The following is a 17,636-nucleotide window of genomic DNA, read 5'->3' as shown; positions in this document are numbered from 1 at the left end:
CTCCGTTGTCGCGTTTGCCGCGCGCGCGCTGCCGTCTCCCGCCGCATGTGGGGGTGTATGGCGCGGTTCGTATGTACGCGACGCGCGTGCGTCTCGCGACGCGCTCATGTCGAGTGCGAAGCGAGTCAAGATCACGACGTACGCGCAATGCGTGCCACACATAATATTTTGTTACACACAGAGATCGTTCACGTATTTTCTAAATATAAAAACTATTACCCTGAACGGTGGATCACTTGGCTCGCGGGTCGTTGAAGAACGCAGTTAACTGCGCGTCATAGTGTGAACTGCAGGACACATTTGAACATCGACATTTCGAACGCACATTGCGGTCCGTGGAGAAATATCCAGGACCACTCCTGTCTGAGGGCCGGCTGCATAAAAGAATACGACGACGCCGTCGCTGTATACTGACAACACTGTTTGCGCGTGTGCAGTGCAGCCCTAAGTGGGTGGTAAACTCCATCTGAGGCTAAATATAACCGCGAGACCGATAGCGAACAAGTACCGTGAGGGAAAGTTGAAAAGAACTTTGAAGAGAGAGTTCAAGAGAACGTGAAACCGTTCAGGGGTAAACCTGCGAAACTCGAATGAACGAACGGAGAGATTCATCGTCACTCCGGGGTGTACGGCGGCGTGCCGCGATGTGCGCGAGACTCGTGCTCGCGTTCACCGGTCGCCGCCGTTGACGCACCCGGACGGCGTGCACTTCTCTCTTAGTACACATTATGCATCGCGACCCGTTCGTCTGTTCGTTGCGTTGTCCGGGAGCCGGGCGGCTGCGCGTTCACGCGCACAGCCGTCCGACCGTGACGATCGCCGGCCGGCGGCGGACGGTACTTGTCATGAAACGCGCACGCGTCTCCATCCGGGGACGCGTCCAGCCCGACGCGAGCGAGAGTCGTCGTCGACATCCTGCCCTTGTGCGGATGCTGACGTGACGCCGCTGCTGTCGCAGCCGTGTAGTCTCGGACTGTGCGCGTATCAGTCGGCGATGTTACTATGCGTACTGAACATCTGGATCAAGCCAGCTTTTGCGCTTTTACTCCACGCGAGGTTTCTGTCCTCGCTGAGCTGGCCTTAGGACACCTGCGTTATTCTTTGACAGATGTACCGCCCCAGTCAAACTCCCCGCCTGGCAGTGTCCTCGAACCGGATCACGCGGGAGTTGTACGGCGACGAGCGTTGCTGCCACGTCGCCACTCTGCACGCTTGGAACGAAACACCGTACGCCCGCCGATATTATCGACCGCGCACCGCTTCTGCCCAACCGAGTAAGTAATGAAACAATGAAAGTAGTGGATTTTCAGCGACGACCGCGAACGATCTCCCACTTATGCTACACCTCTCATGTCTCCTTGCAATGCCAGACTAGAGTCAAGCTCAACAGGGTCTTCTTTCCCCGCTGATTCTCCCAAGCCCGTTCCCTTGGCTGTGGTTTCGCTAGATAGTAGATAGGGACATAACCCACCTCCTTCCCATAGTGTTACCGACCTTTTGGTCATCAAGACCTAGGTACCGACCGAAACAGCGGGAGATGTACCGGATTTGAGGTCCGGCACATTTTCTTGACTCCCTACAAGTTCTAATTTTTTTTTCGTCCCTAGATGGCCCTCTCCCCCTTTCTGGGGGCGGCCGACCACAACTACGGCTTCGTCGTCGGACAGTCCATCTTGCAGTTCTTCTCCTCTTCTTAAAGTCTTCCTTTCTCTATATTCGTCACCGTCTTGGTTCACACTTCGCAAAAAAACGTAAACAGTGCAAACGTGCTCTTAACATTTTGAATTATTTAATTTAGTTATAGTTCGATATTTTACTTAAATCTTGTTTAACATAATTACTTGCATATAAATTAATACTTTGTGATAATCAGTGCAGTGCAAAATACTTGGATAATATTGAAAATTGATATAAAATATTTTCAAGTGAATATTAATAACGACGGTGATTCAAAATTCTTTCGTTGCGACACACAATGAGTTCGTGCTTTGGTTGTCAACATCTCATTAGTGTTACTGATAAAATCTGTTGTTTGGATTGTAAAAATAACTTCCACTACAGCTGTGTTGGATACACAAAGACCTCTTACGGTAAACTTACAGCTAAAGCTAAGACAAACTGGAAGTGTCCAGCTTGTAAGTTACCTCGAAAAAACGACGACGTCAATACTCCTGTGAAGTAAATGTACGACAGTCCTCCGCCCCCCGCAACCTTACCGTCCGCGGCGGGTAACTTAGATGAATATTTTAGAATTATCGCTTTTATCGAAACTAACGACTGAGTTGGTCTCTTTAATTGAATAAAAAATACTTAAGGACATCCAGAAAAAAGTAGGTGCAATACCGCAAGTAAAAACACACCTTGATGAAATAACGCAAAGTCTGAGCTTGTTATCAGATAAGTACGATACAATAATGGCAGAAAACCAGCAATCACGGGAAAAGATCAGTAAATTGGAGAAGACAGTTGTAAATATAAACAATAAGTGTGTGTATTTAGAGAAGTGCAACGTTGCGCTTGAACAGAAGATCCATGAATTCGAGCAGGCTTCTCTAAATGATCGCATAGAAATAATGGGCATCGAAAAACTACCAGGTGAAAATCTCAAGGAGCTTATTTCTAAGGTTGGGGACACAATCAATGTAAATACTTCAGAAATCGAGTGGGCCAGGCGAGTCACTACCACCCGCCCTCTGAAAACAAGCGCAAAACCGGCACCTATAGTGGTGAAATTCAAGGCCTCAGGAGCTAACTCCCGTGACACCTGGTTGGCGCAGCGCCGTAAAATGATGGAGGTGACGAGTGACAAACTAACAGGTGGAGCGGCCACCAACAAAATATACATCAACGAAGCACTTACTAAGGTAACTCGAACCCTGTTGTGGAACACGAAGAAGCAGCTACATGGCGTATACAAGTACATATGGGTATCTAGTGGTAAAATTCTAGTAAAAAAAAGTGAAGGTGAAAAGTCAATATGCATTCGTAATGAAAGTGAAATCGTGGCCTTACTTAACAAAAACTGAAGTTTTTACTTTTATTTTTATTAATTACCTAATAACTGGTATGTTTGTATCTAACTATTCTTATAAAATTCAACAATTCATTTCCATTAGACTTAATAATTGATGATGAATCTATTAATTATGTATGTACTGATAGCATAGATAAATGGATAAGTCAAAGTATCTACATAAAATAACTCTGTATTATTCACGTAAATATACGTTCAATAAAAAAGTATTTTTCAGAACTTTTAGGAGTTCTTAACGACCGTCTAAATTATATAGATATATATTAGTAATAACCGAACCTAACATCAATTATTCTTTGTTAACATTTTATAGCATTCCTGGATTCGATGTTAATGTACATACTCGTTGTGGGCGAAGAGGTGGAGGAGTGTTGGTTTACTCTCGCACGGGGTTGTGCGCGCGGCTTAATCAGAAACCTCTCCTTGTGAGCGGCGAGCGCGCAGCCGAGTTTGTTTCCATTGTTTGCGACTGGCAAGGTGAGCAAATACACGTCATTTCAATATATCGTCCACCAAGATACAATAATAAGAATAAAATCCAAGAATTTTTAACCTACTTTGAAAAACTTTTACAGTCATTATCTACTAGTAACAAAGTAATTATATGCGGGGATATAAACATAAATTTATTAAGAATTACAGAAAAATATGTAAAATATTATGAAGATTTATTAGCCGAACATGGTTTTACAAACTCTATTAAAGACGTGACGAGAAGGGAAATTTTAATGGGTAATGTAGTCGAATCATGTTTAGATCATATATTTATTAAATCATCCTCGGCATTTATCGATTCTGCAGTAATACAACATAAAATATCTGATCATTATTTGGTCGCGGCATCTATACAATGGAAACAGACGCCGAAAGTAACTCACTCGGGCGAGATGTGTGAATCACGCGCTGCGCCCGCCATTACCGCGGCCCAACGCCGCCGCCATGTGCTTGATAATAGATTAGTCAGAGAAAAATTATTAGAATCTAACTTCGATTATCTCTTAAATATTGATTGCCCATCAAAATTATACAATGAGCTATCAACTTTACTTAGTGATAAATACAACCAATGTTATACAGTGAAAAATATGACTGGAAACAGGGACTTTAGAAATGAAAATTATTGGTTAAACAACAGCTTAAAAAATATGGTTATTGAAAAAGATAGATTATTCAAAATATGGTGCAGCGATCCAAAGAATATGGTAAAAAGACTAACTTATACTAGGTACAGAAACAAAAGGCAATTTTTAAATGTAACGTAGAACATGACAAAAAAACAATTTTAGATTGTAATAATAATATTAAAAAAAATTGGGATAAAATTAATGAGTTATTGGGTAAAAATAAGCAGTCTTTGGATAATCTAATCATAAGTAACATTACTAAACAAGGCGGCACGCAGGCTGTATGTAATGAATTTGCTGATACATTCTTAAAGGAAATTGATCAAATAAAGCACTCCTGTGATGAAAAATGGCTGGAAAGGAAGACTTATGTTAAATTATCAAATGTGTGTATGAGATGGCAACCGGTTGATGACAAGGACATAAAACTGATAAAAATAAATCACCAGGCAGTGATCTTATACGCATGTCTGATTTAAAAATAATTGTTGATAAAATTAGCCCTGTTTTAGCTAAGCTGATAAATCTATCTGTAAAATATCACAAATTTCCACAAAAATTAAAGGAAGCAATCATTCGTCCAGTCTATAAGAGAGGTGATCGTAAAGTATTTTCAAATTATAGACCGATAGCTATACTATCAAGTATTGATAAAATTATGGAAAAATGTGTAGTCAATCAAATAGGAACTTTTTTACAAAAAAATAATATCTTAACGGAATGTCAACATGGCTTCCAGAAAAATAAAAGCACCAACACCTTATTATCAAATTTTACAGACGAAATTAATACACATTTGGAAAATAAAAAAAATATTGTAGCTATTTTTTATGATTTTAGAAAGGTTTTTGATACCCTACAGACTGAAACCCTCTTAATTGGAATGGAGGAGTGTGGCATGGGACAGCCGCTGATGGTTCAGCGACTATCTCAGGGCGCGCTCTTACCGTGTTAAAGTCGGCGACACGTTTAGCGAGGAGAAACAAGTAAACTGCGGCGTCCCCCAGGGTTCCGTGTGTGGGCCCGTGTGCTACCTGATGCACGTAAATAGTCTCTGTGGAGTATTACGTCACTGCTCCGCCCACATGTTTGCCGATGACCTTTGTACTCTGAGCGCTAGTACCGACCTCGCGGAAATGTGTCGCCGGGTTCAAGAGGATGTGGATGCGGTAGTTAAATGGTCACATGATAACGGCATCATAATAAACGCTGACAAAACAAAGATGATAATTATTCACTCCCCGTATTTACGATCTATTGATAATCCACCTCCTCTGATTGCACACGGCTTTGATTGCTTCCATAATAAAAAAATTAACTGCACATGTAATCCTATCGAAAAAGTTAATTGTGTAAATTACCTAGGAGTAAAAATAGATACCTCTTTTTCCTGGGATTCCCACATAGAATACGTATGTAAAAAATTAAGAATATTACTGGAAAAGTTTTATCATTTAAGTATTAAAGTCCCCTTACCAATACTAAAATGTTTATATTTTGCACTAGTGGATTCTATAATAAGTTACGCTCTTGATTGCTATGGATTAACATTTAAAACATATATAGATAAAATAGAATCATTGCAAACAAGATTTTTAAAACTACTCGTAAATAAAAAGACAAAAAATCAATGTAAAGGAGATTACTCTAAACTATAAAAAATATGTAAAATTTTACCGGCTAGCCTGAAACATAAATATCTTCTACTTGTAAACAATTATAGTAAACAGGATCGTTTCACTAATTTGGTGCAACATAAGACTGGCACAACGTCATTGTCCAAAGGTAAATTTGAAATACCCATGGTACAAAATTACTATGGAGATAGAACATTAAAAAAAGAGTTCCATACTTACTCAACAGTTTACCCGAGGACATAAGACGTGAGCCTACACTTGTTAAATTTAAAAGTTTACTAAAAAAATATTTGTTAAATACGTTATAACCATTTATGTAAATTAATTGTATCAATAACTTACTTAATAATTTATAAGCTATGTTTATGTAAAGCGAATTACCTGCAGTTAAACTGCGTAAGCAGTTTTGCGGGGCATGGTAAAAAATAAATTGTAACTCTCATGATTAAATATATTACATACATACATACCCCTCCATCACTCTCCGGTCACGGAACCAACTTGTGGCAAATCTAACCAACCTTGAGAAGTTCACCTCCGAAGAAACAAGATCTCCGTAATGCACTGGTCCCGGATTTTCCCTCTCTAGATGGTCTAGCAGTTCACCTCTCGCCCGATCGTACGGGCTACATTCCCACAGCACGTTGTCGCGGTTCTCTTCCGTCGCGCAACATGGACAGGTGCCGTCCCCTTTGAACCACAGGTCCCTAAGCTTCCCGTTGAACATACCATGTTCCGTTAACAGTTGCGACGTGTAGTGGTCGGGATGCACCCACGTCGCCAGGAGTCTGTCCCCGACACATGGGAAGAAGCGTTTGAGATTGCCACTCCTCTCTTCACGTTCCGAGTGAAGTTGTGAGTTGCGCGACCCTGAAGCCGTGCACACCTAAATGACGACGCCTATTTAGCAGGCTAGAGTCTCGTTCGTTACCGGAATTAACCAGACAAATCGCTCCACCAACTAAGAACGGCCATGCACCACCACCCACCGAATCAAGAAAGAGCTGTTAATCTGTCAATCCTTGTCCGGTGTCCGGGCCTAGTGAGATTTCCCGTGTTGAGTCAAATTAAGCCGCAGGCTCCACTCCTGGTGGTGCCCTTCCGTCAATTCCTTTAAGTTTCAGCTTTGCAACCATAGTCCCCCCGGAGTCCAAAATCTTTGGTTTCCCGGAAGCTGCCTGCCGAGCCATTGTAGTAACGTCGGCGGATCGCTGGATGACATATTTACGGTTAGAACTAGGGCGGTATCTAATCGCCTTCGAACCTCTTACTTTCGTTCTTGATTGATGTTCGTCTTGCGACGATCCAAGAATTTCACCTCTAACGTCGCAATACGAATGCCCCCAGTTATCCCTATTAATCATTACCTCGGAGTTCTGAAAACCAACAAAATAGAACCAAATCATATTCTATTATTCCATGCACGAAATATTCAAGCGGCATTTTGAGCCCGCTTTGAGCACTCTAATTTGTTCAAAGTAAAATTGTCAGCCCATCTCGACACTCACTGAAGAGCACCGCGATACGATGGTCTTGTCGATACGGTCGAGAGGCTCAAATTTGATTTGAATGACCGCGAGCAGGAACTTTTACTCACAGATGTGGAAATCACGGGCCTCTCGGAGGCTAATGGCGAAAACCCAAAGCATCTTGTGTGCCTCGTCTCTAAAAAACTAGGCGTCGAGCTAGAGGAGAGGGACATCGTGAGTGCTGTACGTGTAGGACCCAAACGTGGCATGACGGAGGGAGCAGCACCGGTGAAGCCACGACCGCTGGCTGTGCGGCTTTCGCGCCGCGCGCAGCTAGACAATATGCTGCGCGCCGCATGTGTCCGCCGCGGGGTCAATACCGAAGGCTTTGAGTTACCGGGCCCGACAGATAGGTTTTATGTCAATGAACGCTTGACTAAAACCAACAGGCAACTCTTCTACGACACTCGTCAGGCAGGTACCAAGTATGGATGGAAATACGTGTGGACTCGGGACGGACGAATTTACGCGCGGAAAAAAAATGACACCGAAGCTCGTCGTATCAGATGCGAGGCGGATATAAAAAAATATTTTTTTGGTGCTCTAAAAGTAAAATAATAGTATTAATTTGCTATTGTCTGATGTGCTTTTATTAGTAATTAACTTAAATTTGCTGTATATTAACGCTTTATACGTACGTCTTAATATTATTGTTCATATTTTTATGTTTATTTTTTCTTATTTATGCTTTGCCTTATGCCTAATGTTTAAAAAAATTACCTTAGCTTGCCACGATATATACAGTTTCGGTACTGATCTCATAATATATGTATCTCTGCACAATCCGTTTTTATGTTTAATATATGTAACTGAGCAATGTCTGATATATTTAACTCAGACTGTGTCTCCGACGTCACCTACATTTGTCATTATTACATATTATGGTCAACATTCTTATTTAACGATATCATATTATTTATTAATTTACAACAAACCAATCGCCACGTATCCTTATGACATACAAAATATCAATGACTCACAGTAGAAAAAGAAATATGAAAATTGGCTTCCTTAACGCTGGGTCACTAGGCACAAAGCAAGACGAATTTGTTGCAGCAGTTCTAGAGCATGGTGTTGATATCATGGCTATAAACGAGACGTGGCTGCGTAGCGGGGAGGAGGGGCGCGCGCCTACAGTGCCGGGGTACCGGCTTCGTCACGCGCCCAGACCGAGCTGCGTGCGATCACGCGGTGGTGGCGTCGGGTTCTACCTGCGGCGCAGTATCAACGCACGAATATGTGCGCACCCCACGTCTCCGCCTATCGAGCAGATGTGGCTAAGTCTCAGCGTGAACGCCTTTAGGTTTGTTATAGGCACTGCGTATCGGCCGCCGTGGCTTAACGTTGATCAGTTTATCGACGCGCTTACGGAGAGTATTATTTATTTTTCTGCTAAATACGACTCAATGGTTTTAGTAGGCGATTTTAATATTAATGTTTTAGTTAATTATTCCGGTTCAGAAAAACTAAAGCACTTTTTAACCTGTATGAACCTAAAGCAGTATATTAATGTACCAACGCACTTTACAGATCACAGCAGCAGTTTGATAGATGTCTTTTGTACAAATTTAAATATAAAAAATTTACAAGTAAATTATATTCCTTCGCTAAGTGGTCACGCTTTTATTTGTGGGGAACTAAAATTAAAATATAATAAAGTAGCACCTGTATGGACTGTAATTCGACCTTTAAAAAGTTTAGATCATAATATACTCAGCTCATATTTTGAGGGAATAGACTGGTCAATGTTGCAAATGAATTTAAATGTTAATAATTTAGTAGATAAGTTTAATGGGTGCTTATTATCAATTCTTGACAGTCTCATACCCAAAAAACGAATCTTAGTTAATAAGCCTAGCCATCCCTGGATTACACTCACCATTAGGCATATGATGAAATTACGAAACGACGCATATGACAGGTTTCGTTTGTCTGGATTAGAAATACACAAAGTCTACTATAAAAATCTAAAGAGTATAGTAAATACAGCAATATATTCAGAAAAACGTGCTTTCTTCAGCCAGCACATTAATAGGCACTCAAGCAGCTCTAAGAATTTATGGAATAACCTGAAGAAATGCGTTGATATTTCACCAAAGACCCGCCACGCCGTAATCCCAAACTATTTACGAGACCCAGACGCAATAAACTTACATTTTTCGAAAGTCCCAGGCGAGAATGAAATTAAATTATCACAGCTGACATATTATGAGTTCCACCGCTTCACAGAGTCTGAGTTCCAGCTTAAAACAGTAGACGAAGCTACCATTTTTAAGGTAATAAATCAAATTAAGTCTAACGCTGTCGGAATAGATGACATATCTCTTGATATGCTACTTCTAACTCTTCCTCACTCTTTAGGTACAATCACTCATATTGTTAACACATCCATTCTGACAAACACTTTCCCAAACGCCTGGAAGTCAGCCATTGTTACACCGTTACCAAAGACAGCAGATGTCACGGAGTTGAAAGATTTGCGTCCGATAAGTATTCTTCCTTGCATTTCGAAAGTCTTGGAACGTGTTGTATATATGCAGTTCGCGACTTACTTGGAAAGTAATAAACTCCTACCGGTTCATCAGTCAGGCTTTAGGAAAGGTCGCAGCACCTCTACTGCTCTCATAGACATTGTCGATAATATCTTGTGTGCTCGTGATCATGGTCAAGGGTCTGTCATGGTGCTCCTTGACTTTTCACGCGCCTTCGAAGCTATTAATATTTCCTTGCTTCTTTCAAAAATGAGCGCTTACGGTGTGAAACCTGACACAGTGAAATGGTTCTCAAGCTACCTCAGTGGCCGTAACCAGCGTGTTCAGCTTCGAGATGATAGTGGATACCCATTGCTGTCAGAGCCAGTACAATTAAGTAGAGGAATCCCACAGGGCTCAATTTTGGGACCTTTGCTTTTCATTCTATATACTGCCGACGTATCGAACATCATAAAGCATTGTAATTTTCACATGTATGCAGATGACATACAACTATACATCTCATTTCGACCAGAAAATACTACCGACGCAGTAAATAAATTGAATAGCGATCTGAAGCGCATTCATATGTGGTCTAAGGCTAATATTTTAGTATTAAACCCATGTAAAACAAAATACATGATTTTGGGGTCTAAACTTCAAATAGATAAAATTGTTTCATCGCAGCCTAATGTAAATGTTATAGGTATACAATTAGAACGGGTAACCGAAGCACGTAATCTAGGAGTGTTAATGGACGATGGCTTAAATTTTGAGAAACATGTGCTCGAATTGAGTCGGAGAGCTTTTTACCGGCTCAAAATATTATATCGTATTCGAGACTTCTTAAGTATAGATCATCGCATTACACTATGTGACTCGATAATCCTATCTTTGTTTAATTACGGTGATACAGTATATGGTTCGCGGTTGCTTGCGCGTACTGAACGAATCGTTCAAAGGGTCCAAAACGCCTGTGCTCGATTCTGCTTTATCTTACCGCCTCGAACTCATATCACTCCACACCTAAACAACGCCGGTATACTTAAGATGACGTTACGTAGGGAGCTTCATTTGGCCACTATTTTATTCGGTATAATACGCAAAGGTCGCCCGGAATATCTGTACGAAAAACTGAAATGGCGCCATGCCTCAGAAACAAGGTATCCTATCAGAACAGGAAGTATTCCAATTACTATTCCTCCTCACCGCACTTCTGCCTTTCGTGGTAGTTTCCGTTACGCTGCCACTAAGTGTTGGAACAATATACCACCACCAGTTAGGAATAGTTGCTCCATATATAGTTTTAAATTAAAATACAAAAACTATTTAGTAAACTATCAAAAAGATTTACAAATAGGTGGCAAAATAGTCCCCACTTATCTTAGGTAAACTGAATATATATATTTTCTGAACTGGCTTTATTTTATTTTATTTTAATTTTATATTGTAATCGCAGCGTTTGTATTTTTTGTTGTGTACTATATTTTTTTATCAAGTTTTGCATATTTTGTATCTTTTATATTGGTAATTTTTGTCTTTCTTTATTCTTTAATGTTGGTTTTTCTACGTATAAGGTATTTGGGTAGGTTTTCAGTTTTAAGTAAGTATGTGTTATGCTGTAAGTAATTAAAAATTTTAAAACGTTTCTAAACCACAGCGCGAGTTTGTCTCGTAATGGGCTACGCTGAAAACCAGCGCTGTAGCATTTGCTACAGCATACGCTGAGCGGTGTCCATTTTCGCATCATTATCGATTCAATTGTAAAATATATAATTATGTTCACAAATATTATTTAACTTTAAGCGATATTGTTATGTTTTACTTTAAGGTGTATAATAAAACTTTGTAAATTAAATTGTGTGATGATGATGTGAAATAAAATATGTCTATGTCTATTTTATGAACGAAAATATGATATATATCGATATGCTTCGCAGACGTGTCAGTATCAACGCGGATGCGATGCACCGACAGCGCGGCGCACAAATGCAACTACGAGCTTTTTAACCGCAACAATTTTAGTATACGCTATTGGAGCTGGAATTACCGCGGCTGCTGGCACCAGGCTTGCCCTCCAATTGTTCCTCGTTAAAATATTTAAAGTGTACTCATTCCGATTACGAGGCCTCGTAAGAGTCCCGTATCGTTATTTTTCGTCACTACCTCCCCGTTCCGGGAGTGGGTAATTTGCGCGCCTGCTGCCTTCCTTGGATGTGGTAGCCGTTTCTCAGGCTCCCTCTCCGGAATCGAACCCTGATTCCCCGTTACCCGTGACAACCATGGTAGTCGCAGAAACTACCATCGAAAGTTGATAAGGCCGACATTTGAAAGATGCGTCGCCGGTACTGGACCATGCAATCGGCAAAAGTTATCCAGATTCATCAAAATTATCGACTTCGGACGCGAGGCCCTCCGTCGATTGGTTTTGATCTAATAAAAGCACTCATCCCATCACTGGTCAGAGCTCTGATTGCATGTATTAGCTCTAGAATTACCACAGTTATCCAATCTAAGGAACCAAAACTGATATATTGAGCCATTCGCGGTATCGCCTTAATACGGCTTGCACTGAGACATGCATGGCTTAATCTTTGAGACAAGCATATAACTACTGGCAGGATCAACCAGGGAGCTGCTGCAAACAACGATTGTTGTCGCGCTCAGCGCGTCATACGTCGCGATCTCCCCTTAGGGCGTCGCGACTATGACATGTTGAACATATCGTGAGATATCCGTTCGCGCACTGTATACTATATATCTCAAAGGCATACGGTGCGCGTTGAACGAATCATAAATCGGCGATGGGCCGATTGTATGTTATGAAAGTTCAGTAACGAGAGTCCCTTCGAGTAATAATAAAAATGATGACACGCAATAGAAGCGGTATCAACGTATTAAAATCGGTACACGTCGTGATCACAAATCGGATCGACGCCCGGTGCTTGAGAGGAGCGTGAACGCCTCGCACGCGCGAAATGCGCGACGCGTTCCGGCTTGTGGGCCCTCACGTTAAAAATCTTAACAGAGGGAAACCGTCGAAGCCCAGTCGGCGTCTTGGTGCGCGCAAAAAATTTTCACGATCGCTTTCAACGTGACGAGGCTAGATGATCCAGTCGGAGAGGCCAGCCAATGTACCACATAGCAGAGATGAGGAATTCGGTGACCTGCGTCGTGAGCTCTCGGAATACATGGAAGAGCTACGTGAATTCCGCAGGGAGTTTCGAGACTCCATAGCGAGCTTGGGCGAAATAATGAGCGGCCTAGAGCAACGAGTGGAAGTTCTGGAAAAGAGAGAGGCTGTAGAGGTGATTGAACTACGCCAGACCGTAACTTAATTAAAACAACAAATTAACGACCGAGATCAGGAGGCGCTGCTGAGTGATCTCGACATTGGCCATCTGCCTGAATATAAAGGGGAAAATGTCATGCACATGGTGTCAGTTCTATTCAATAAGTTGGGGATCACACTGGACGAACGCGACATTGTGTTTGCCGAACGTGTCGGAGCGGTGAATACAAGCGGTACGGGTAGGCGCCCGCGGCGTGTCGTGGTGCGTCTTGCGCGCCGGCAACTGAAGGATGATATCCTTCGCGCTGCTCGTGTGCGCCGGGGCTTCACTACGGCGGACATAGGCTCGGCGGGAGCAGCCATACGCGTGTACATAAATGAACGGCTCACCAGAAACAACAGCCTGCTGTTTCATCAGGCACGTGAAGAGTGTCGCAAGAGGCAGTGGCGGTTCTCATGGACCCGACGAGGTCGCGTTTATGTGCGCAAGGCTGATGGTGAGCAGGCGTACCCCATACGCTCAGACACTGATTTGGGCCGGGTTTTTGGTTCAGATTCAGTTTGATCCAATAACTGCCAAACCTATGCATGACTTAATTTTTAAAGTTTATAAGTACCTAGATAATAGAATAGTTATATAATGTTTTGGGCTGTAAGTACAAGAAATAAAAAAGACAAGTTAATATTAAATTATTTATTAAAATTATCTATAACTTTTAAGCTTATACTTATAAGTTTTATACAAAGAGAGCAGCTATATATTATTATATCATTCTGTGTGTTGTATGCTTTATCAAGACATTTTAGTACAGGTAATCATAATGATTAGTAATCATTTAAAAATTGGTTTGCTGAATGCTGGCTCTCTTAGCACAAACCATGACAATTTTAAAGCCTCAGTCATCAGGCATGATATAGACATATTGGCTATAAATGAGACATGGCTCAGATCGGGTGAAGAGGGTCGGGCCCCCACTTTGCATAGTTACCAACTTCGACACATCCCCCGCCCTTTACAAGTGCGTACGCGAGGGGGTGGTGTTGGGTTTTATACCAAAAGAAATATGAATGTGCATATCCTCCGTCACCCAGTAGATCCATTGCATAGTTCAGTGGAACAAATGTGGCTTACAATGACCCTTAATGGAAGGAAGTTAGTGATTGGCACTGCATATCGGCCACCTTGGATGAGCATTGACTTATTTTTTAATGCATTGACAGATACAATTAGTTCCATTCCTATTTATGATAATTTGATTTTACTTGGAGATATTAATATGCTTTGTAATAATCACAGTGACAAATGTAAATTAAATACCTTTATTTCATGTTTTAACTTGACACAAGTTGTTACAGAACCAACTCACTTCACAACATCTAGTCAAACTCTTATTGATATTGTTTGCACTGATTTGAACACTAAAAATATTATAGTAGAGCCTTTAGGCTATACATTAGGACACTGTCTTATTGTATGTGAATTTAATATTAAATGCAATAAACCCAAACCCAAAACAATAACATACAGACCTAAAAACATGATATGTGCGGACAATTTTGATGACGATTTGAGATGTGTGAAATGGGACTTAATATTATCACTTGACAATGTTAATGAAATGGTCAGGTTACTGAACCATAACGTATTAACTATATTTAATATTCATGCGCCTATAAAAACTATAATTGTCAAAAATCCCAGCCATCCATGGATAACTGACACAATTAAAATTATGATGAGGCTGAGGGATAAGGCTATGATGGATTTCCATAAGACAAGGCTACCTTCAAAAAAAGAGTATTATAAAATATTAAAATCATCTGTAAATAAAGCACTTTTCTTTGAAAAATCTGCATTTTTTAAACATCATATAAATAATAAGATAAATCAACCGAAACAACTATGGAAAAACTTAATAAATGTCTTATTACCTAAAAAAATAATATTGAATTGCCAATGTACTTTAGTGACCTTGATATGATCAATAATCATTTTTTAATTGTAAGCTGTATTTCACATTGAGATGGTTGATCTGGATGAAATTTACAAAATCATACAGAGCCTTAAGTCAAATGCCGAGGGTTGTGATAATATTACTCTGGAAATACTTATTATGACATTTACATACACAGACATAATAAAAAACATTATTAATAAGTCTTTTAGCACATCCACATGCCCAGATATATGGAAAACTGCAATTGTGAAGCCTATTCAAAAAAACCAAACCCATGTGAGTTAAAAGATCTTAGGCCTATAAGTATATTGCCATGTTTATCAAAGGTGTTGGAGAAAGCTGTTTGTATACAATTATCGAAATATCTTGAAGATAATAATATTTTACCTGAAGTACAGTCAGGATTCCGAAAAGGTCGAAGTACAGTAAGAGCTTTGCTTGATGTTACTGACAATATACTCCATGCACAAGACAATGGGATGTGTACACTTCTAGTGTTGTTAGATTTCTCTAGGGCATTTGACTCAATAAATACCACTTTGCTGCTTTCCAAACTTAGATACTATGTAGTTGATAACAGTGCTTTGAAATGGTTTAACAGTTACTTGAGCAATCGCTCTCAATATGTGAAATTACAGAGAAATGATGGGACTACAATATTTTCAAATAAGGTTAGTGTAAATCGAGGAGTACCTCAGGGTTCTATATTGGGTCCAATTCTCTTCATTCTATATGCTGCCGATATTAAAAGCCATATTCAGTACTGTAATTTTCACATTTATGCAGATGATATACAGGTGTATATCTCTTGCTTGCCTGCAGACATTGATCAAACCATTAAAAAACTTAATGAAGATCTAGCTAGGATAGCAATGTGGTCCAAAAAAAATGACCTTCTACTCAATGTAAACCTATTAGATGTAAGGACCAAGTCAAAAAGCATAATACAATTAATAAGTATTCTCAACAAAATAATAGTTGTAATGTTTAGTGACGAAGTTGGAAGACATATGTGTCATTCACTGAATAAATATTTGAATTATCAGATAACTAACTACTGTATGCCTGCCTGTTCTTACCAGGGCATTGTTAAGAATATTTGTAATTTTAAATTTTCTCCTAAGAGCATTGTAATTGTATTTATAGGACAGACAAGGAATATGAACAAAAAAGAACTACAAAAAAATGTACAAAAACTGAGTTTATAAAATGTTAGGCAATTAGTATTGTTCACTTTTCCATATAGTAGAAACTTGTCCTATGAACAAAATTATTCAACATATGCATTAAATTTATCACTGCATATGATGACCCAATATAATAGCAAATTACATGTAATTGACATCAATAATTATATAAATATTAACTATTTTATAGAAAAGTACAATTGTATTTCCAAATTTCACAAAAACAGAATAGCTGTTGCATTATCATATTGTATAAATAACTCAACCAAATATTTGGTTAGCCTGACTGCCTCTTTTGGGCAACATACTAGTTGTAGTTTACAGACATGTATGGAAAATTGTCCAACTAATGATTGCCAAATTGCCTCTATTGGGCAAGCAAATAGTTTTAAGACTTTGGAAAGCATTCCAAACAATTTTTTTTAGATAAGTGTACAATAGAGAATGCCTCTAGCTCAGACTTTTTGTTTAATACTTATTCTTGTAAACATTCAAATGTTAAACGAAATACAAAAAATTTTAAACTTATAAACTTAGTACACCAAAATATACAGGGTATGCTAGGTAAAGATTTGGAAATAGAGTTATTCATGAACTGTGACAATATAGATAAACTGTGCATTACAGAACATTGGCTAAAATGTCATCAGTTAATTTTTAATTTAAATAGTCACCAGATTGGTAGTTCATTCAGTAGAGAACAAGCCATACATGGTGGCACTTTAATACTGATCAGTAATGAACTGAATATAAGGAGCGGAAAGACATTGTCAGACTCTCAATAGAACGGATTATTGAAATAGCCTGTGTTGAATTGGAGCAATTAATTATTATGAGCATATACAGACCACCCTCGGCACCATATGACAGTTTTGAAAATGTAATGGAGAAAGCTGTATCAATGATTTGTAATAAAAACAAAAAAAAAAATTATATGTGGAGACTTCAATGTAGATTTATTAGAGGAAAATTCCTCTTTGTGCACCAAATTAAAAGGTTTGTTTCAATCATTTAACTGTAAAAATATATTTTTAGAACCTAGTAGACTTACATCTTTTTCAGCAACATGCATAGACAATATTTTTACAGATTGTAATACAATAACTAGTAAGTATATTATAAGTAAGCTTACTTCTGACCACTGTGGTCAGCAAGTACATTTAAATTGCCTAGTGTTACTAATAAATCTAAAGAAGAATGTACTGTAATAACAAAAACCACAAAACACTTTGAAATATTTAAACATAACTTGATGTTAAAACTACCATCACTTAAAGTATGTGAAATCCCTAATACACATTATAATGAATTTTTTAAAATTGTTAGTGAGGAATATAACTCAGTATTTACACCCAAGACTATTTTTATAAATAAAAGGCCATGCTTTAGCGACTGGGCTACTGT

General features: G+C 39.5%; 1 long non-coding RNA gene, 1 other non-coding gene and 1 pseudogene across 2 annotated transcripts in view; 2 read left to right on the top strand and 1 right to left on the bottom strand.

Moving 5' to 3' along the window:
• Nucleotides 1-216: 216 nt before the first annotated feature.
• Nucleotides 217-373, top strand: LOC126968859 (5.8S ribosomal RNA). Its single transcript, XR_007730310.1, has one exon. It is a non-coding gene; the product is annotated as a 5.8S ribosomal RNA (ribosomal RNA).
• Nucleotides 374-1,975: 1,602 nt separating this feature from the next.
• Nucleotides 1,976-3,503, top strand: LOC126968820 (uncharacterized; annotated as a pseudogene).
• Nucleotides 3,504-13,766: 10,263 nt separating this feature from the next.
• Nucleotides 13,767-17,636, bottom strand: part of LOC126968849 (uncharacterized) — a 42,577-nt gene continuing 38,707 nt past the window's right edge. Inside the window, exon 2 of the long non-coding RNA XR_007730302.1 lies at nt 13,767-15,059. This is a non-coding gene — a long non-coding RNA (uncharacterized LOC126968849). The remainder of the gene's footprint in view (nt 15,060-17,636) is intronic.

This window comes from Leptidea sinapis, chromosome 16, assembly GCF_905404315.1.
Source record: "Leptidea sinapis chromosome 16, ilLepSina1.1, whole genome shotgun sequence".
In the NCBI taxonomy this organism is placed as follows: Eukaryota; Metazoa; Arthropoda; class Insecta; order Lepidoptera; family Pieridae; genus Leptidea; species Leptidea sinapis.
The sequence above is the reverse complement of the archived record's forward strand: the minus strand, read 5'-3'. Positions and strand labels throughout refer to the sequence as shown.